Consider the following 6,000-nt stretch of genomic DNA (forward strand, 5'->3'; position numbering starts at 1 on the left):
GGATTTGGTGAGAGTTTGATAGTTACTACCACGTGGTAAGGCCTCCATTAATGCATGATGGTTGGCTCTTTACGTCCCCCATAGTGAGGGATAGGCCTTCGGGCTCATTACGTCCCCCAGAGTGAGGGATAGGCCTTTATGGCTCCTTACGTCCCCCATAGTGAGGGATAGGCCGGGTTCGGCTCCTGAAAATCCCCCAAAGTGAGGGATTTGATTGATGGGATTGCATCATTGCACTTGCATGAATTGTTGTGGCTATCAATATATATACATATATAATTTGTGAACTGCCCCACTTGACACCTCACGAGCATCTATTTAGTAGTACCTAGTATTGGAAAGGTTGGTTACTGGGACTTTGTCTCACCCCGTGGTTTACAATATTTTCAAGTGAAGGTTCTAGGCGTGCGCCTTCGGGAAGAGACGCAGAGGCTTGAGCTTGGTTAGCTTTAGGCCTCTAGCTTTATTTATGTATGGATAGTTGTATATTGCCACGTTTAGGGTCCTTTTAAACTATTTTGATTGCCCGGTTTATTCGTAAACTGGAGGAAGTGTATCTTCTTCTTATTTCAATTGGGCCGGAGGCCCCTTTTTATTGATTTTGTAAACTGGAGAATATATTATCTACTCGTTTTGTTGGCCGGAGGCCATTCCTATTATTTTATGAAACTTTGTTATTCGTGGTTGAGATCTATTGGGATGGGCTGATTTTGATGTATGTCGTTACCCGGGCCGGAGGCTTGGAGGCCCAGTGATTGTGATTGAATGATGATAGTTGCATGCAACTGCATTTGAGATGGAACCAAGTTTTAAATGTTAATTTTCTAAAATTACGCAATTTCTTTCTACTATGGTAGTTGTTGTAACATCTTTCTTTTTCTACCATAGTAGTGGTCTTATGACGAGTTATAATGTTTTTGAGGTTAAGGGTCTTACAGAATACCCACCTAAGGGCAGGTGGATTTTAATTAACTACTTAATTAATCTACTCAATAATTACTTTTTTTTTTGTTCATGCCCTTTAAACAAGCGTGTACAAAGCATAATAATGCCGGGCTTAAATCTTTTTTTTTTTTTGCTAAGTACAAATATCTTCGTATTAAAGATAATTCTGCTCCACGCATACTAAATGTGGGCATTCCTCTCAGCAGGAATTTGAATCTTGATTCGTTACATTATAAGGGATTAACCTCTTCTATTAGACTCAACTCATGTTAATTAAAATCCAATACTTTATCAAAACATGATGAATGGTAGTGTTATTGGGTTAGCTTCCCATTGGGAAATTATTAAATTATAAGAGAAGAGGTAAATGAAATTTAAGATTTTGTAATTATGATGAAACGTATTCTAAATGTCTTGTAGTAAATAAGAATAGAAGTGTATTGCTTTCAATTCTTAATATAAGATTAGGTTAAAGATTCAATTCGTCTCTAGTAATTATTCATTTTGCCCTTAAGTAATCCCTATATTTTTTTTATACAAAAGTAATCCCTACGTTGATTGTATATGTTAGAGAGTTACTATCAACAAATAATTCAAATGCACACTATGAATATAGAGATATTTTAAGAAAGACATATTTTTATTATAAATAGCTAACTTAAATAATTTTACTGATATCTATAAATTAATTATCTAACTTTTTTTTGACTATGCATATCTATTTTCTTATTAGAGGCAATCATATTCAAGGTACTGTGAGATACTAAATATAGGCATATTTTTAGAGAATATTTGAATTTTGATTTACCATACTATGAAAGACTAATTTTTTTATTAGACTTAATTTTTCTTGGTATCTAACTTTTATATTAATGAGTTGGGATAATATATTATAATCCCCAACCCAAACCCGAACACGGGAGAAATGTGCTGGCCAGCGCTCCTTGGGAGTAACTGTGACTGACCACGATGAAGCGGACCGGAACAAAAAGAGCCCAGTAAAAAGGGGGCGTCGACCTTACTTCAGCAGCTTTTTTTTTTGACCAGCATTACTTTAGCAGCCTACCACATGCGCCCTAGTACTTTTATCTTCTCAAACTAGACAATAATAACTGCAAGGCTCTTCTCATTTTCCAGCAACTTTCTTTAACAAATTGAGTCAATATCTGACCTCAGAGCTACTTTGTTGTGTGAGTTCTTGCCATCCCATAAAATCACCACAGGGAACACATGACCTAAAGTAATTTATGCTCCGTTTAGATGTACACAGAATCAACATACAAATTCACTTGCAGTCAAATATAAAGGTATATATATTTTTGTATATACTTGCAGATAAAAGAGATTAGAATTGTAAATTTCAAATAACTATCCAGCCCAGCTTTTATATAATTATTTCACCAACTGTTAAAAAAAAATTAAAAAAGAAGTAATAGTTAAATTTACTAATTAAAAATTAAAACATTCATCATTCTCAGTCACAAATTGTGCGCTTAGACATATTTGAAGACGGAGTGAGAATAATAACTCTCGGGTTAGAAATTAGAAAATACATACTGCTCTTCAACAGTTTCATCATCATTTGTCTCATCATTAGCTTGTGTAGTGTCATCATCAGGAGCGTTCAACAATTCTTGAGCAGCTTTAAGAGCCCGCAGCCTTTCTCCACGTGATGCAGCAGCTTGTTCGATGGAATCATCTTCATCACCCATCTTTACTTCAGAACTTCAAGAGCTTCCAGTTGCTCTATACTCAAATTAGAAAGCGAGTTCATTATTAGAAGCCTTTGCTATTCCTTACAATGATAGAAGAAAGAAAGAATAGAAGGAATGGGAGAAAGAGAGCAACTTAGAATTCAGAACTTCATCCCATAAATTCACATAACTACTCTCAGGTAGATTGCGTCCGTTGGTCATACCAAAGAATAACAACTACTAACAACTATAACTCCTTCTCTTCCCCGTTCACAGTACTCCTAACACACAACACCAGAGCAGCAGCACCTATGAGACACTACAAATTGAAACAGAGAAATACATCTGCGGATCAGGTACGTATCAGATATGTAGCATTTCATAGGTATTTCTTTGCTCAAATTACAGGGATGAATACTTCTGGATAAGTTTTGAAATGCCCGTACTTTGAACAAGTCGTAGCGTCACACCGGAATCAGCCGGCGCCGGCTCCAAGAATGGAACAGGGAAAGAGAATAAAGGAATAGACAACGGTAAGGAGGAACAGGGGAGGAAACCGCAAAAAAGAAACACAAAAGGGGAGAAGAGAAAGAGAAAGACGTAAATTGGAAACCTAGCTGGTTATTTCCTTACCGATGAAAGTTGAGATTCTGCGGAGAAAGCACCAAACTCAGCTCGGAATCGCCGATTGATGAGTGAAAGCCGAATAGGAGGCCGTGTTGTTTTGGCGATGGAGGGCGGGGAACACATCATAACAAATTGAAAAGAACTTCATTATGTTTTGCAATTTAACAATTTATACAAAAAGCATCATACGGTAGAGCCTGTGTTTGATGCCTTTCATTTTACGGCTATAAAAAAGCACCAAACACAGGGAACACATGACACATTATGCTAATAACAAATTGCAAAACACAATGTATTGTGTATAAAAAAAATAAAAAAAAAAGACGGTAGATTCGTTGATCAATTGGCGCCAAGCCAGCTGGCCGAAGGACTTCCGCCTCGCGCTCGCGGTCAGGGCACGAATTGCTTGCGGCACCATGCTTAGCCTATAAATAACAACCCAGCCAGTGGCTATAGCGCCCATTTGCATTCAAAATTTCCCCGCATCGAGCAAACTCTTGAGTTCTCTTCTCCCGTCAATTCTCGCAGTCACAGCCGAAAGCATGGTGATAACAGGAGCCTCTTTGAATATGGCATTCTTTCAATTTGATCGTGTATTCTAAATGTTGATTTCATTCTTTCAGGCCGTTGCACAGCAATTCAGGCGAGCTGAAATCACCGAGCGCCATTCGTTTCTTCTCGTACCTTTCGATCCTCTTGTAATATTAGTTAGCTTCTCCTTTTTTTTTAATCCGAATCCTGTGTGTGTTTCTCACTGCTTCGATTTCTGATAGACATAGTTGATTTCTTCAAGTGAATTCAGATCTCCTAGCAGAATGTAGTTACAGATTTTACATTGTCTTTCTGCTGCGATCAAGTTCTAGCTTAATCTGAGGCGTCTCGTTTGATGCCACGAGTAGCCTATAGTGGCCAGTGTAGAATTATTTCGACGAAACATAGTGTTTTTTCAATTTGATCGTGTATTCTAAATTTCTATTTCATTCTTTCAGGCCGTTGCACAGAGAGTCAGGGAAGCTGAAATCACCGAGCGCCATTCGTTTCTTCTGGTAACTTTCTATCCTCTTGTAATATTAGTTAGCTTCTCTTTTTTTTTAATCCGAATCCTGTGTTTGTTTCTCACTGCTTATTTTTCTGATAGACATAATTGATTTCTTTAAGTGAATTCAGATCTCTTAGCAGAATGTAGTTATAGATTTTACGTTGTCTTTCTGCTGCGATCAAGTTCCAGTGTAGATTCAATTCCATCAGACTCATGTGGAATTAATTTGACAGACGAGGAACTTGCTTCGAATTGCCACATTTAATACAAGTTACATCGGAGGCCTATTTCAACATGAGGAGGAGCCGGACGAGGAGGGGGAGGTGCCGGAGGAGGAGGGGGAGGCGCCGGAGGAGGAGGCGCCCGATCAGGAGGCGCCGGAGGGGGAGCCATCGGAGGAGGAGGCGCCCGCTGATGCGGGCGATGCCGGCAGCGGCAGGGACGAACAGGAGGGGGATGAGACTGGTGGTGATGGAGACGAAGACCAGGAGGAGGAGGAAGCAGAAGCTGAACAAGAGGAGGAGGAAGCAGTAGCAGAACAAGAGGAGGAGGAAGCAGAAGCAGAACAAGCGCAGGAGATCGATTATTTTTCGGAACCAATGGACAAGCAGGGAATTCTTCTTGATTTTTTTGTACCGGACAACCTGGCCGAAGGACCTCTACCTGAGGAGGAAGAGGAAGATGACGTCCCGTGGTGGGAAAAGTCCACCACGGAGGATGTAGGAAAATGGGCCAGTCCACCCTTGGTGGATTGGACCCGAGCCCAATATCATTTGGGACTCCAATGTAAATAGCAAAACTCATGGGTCCTTAACTGTAATTTTTGCCCTTTAATATATTTTGCCAAAAGGCGGGACCGGTTGTGCAGAGGAGATGGTTTTGAGACGGTTTTTGTTTGAATAAACAAGGAGTTACGAAACTGATCAAAAGGGATCAGTTTTGTGCAGTAGCATTATGCGTTTTTTTCTCCTCCACAAGTCTCTCTCTCCGTCTCTCCAAACTCTCTCTCCGGTGCATTTGCTGTGTCTATCAGATCCGATTTCATCACCGTGATCGGACCTCCGCGTGGCAACCTGATTACATTGCAGACTCCAGGTATGCCCGAAATCCTTCATTGGTATCAGAGCATGTGATTTTTCTTGTTGATTCTATGGCCTACGTTTTCATATCAGTATTTTTTTCTGATTGTTCGGTCTGAGTAACTTGTGATTTGCTTCAATAAATTATGCAAATCCTCCATTTTACCTTCAGTATGATAGTTTTTGTGTCTTATATTTATATTTAGACATATTGGGTTGCTTCTCTGCCTCTGTGAAAATCGTTTTATACAGTATCTATTTTCGGCCGTACGTTTTCATTTTTGGGTGTCTCGAAATGAAGTTTTTTTTGGATTCAAAAATTATCCCATTGCGTAGAGCTCGGAAAAACGAAGAAAATGATATAAAGTACACTAAAAACGGACACCGGACGGCGAAGATACGGAGGAGAGAAGAAACCAGGTCCGACGGATCCGTCGGACCCGACCCGGTTGCAGAAGCTGGGTCAAGGCGACTCGGCTAGAGGTTGAAGGAGACCTCCAGGGGCCAAAACGGCGTCGTTTTGGCCCCTCCTGTAAAAAAAAAAGGGTATTTACTGGGCTGGACGTAGGATCCAGCCCAGACCAAAAAAAAAAAAGGAAGGGGTGTACTGGGCTGG

Source organism: Neltuma alba, unplaced genomic scaffold, assembly GCF_004799145.2.
Source record: "Neltuma alba isolate B1F8T4 unplaced genomic scaffold, ASM479914v2 tig00002715_pilon, whole genome shotgun sequence".
Classification (NCBI taxonomy): domain Eukaryota; kingdom Viridiplantae; phylum Streptophyta; class Magnoliopsida; order Fabales; family Fabaceae; genus Neltuma; species Neltuma alba.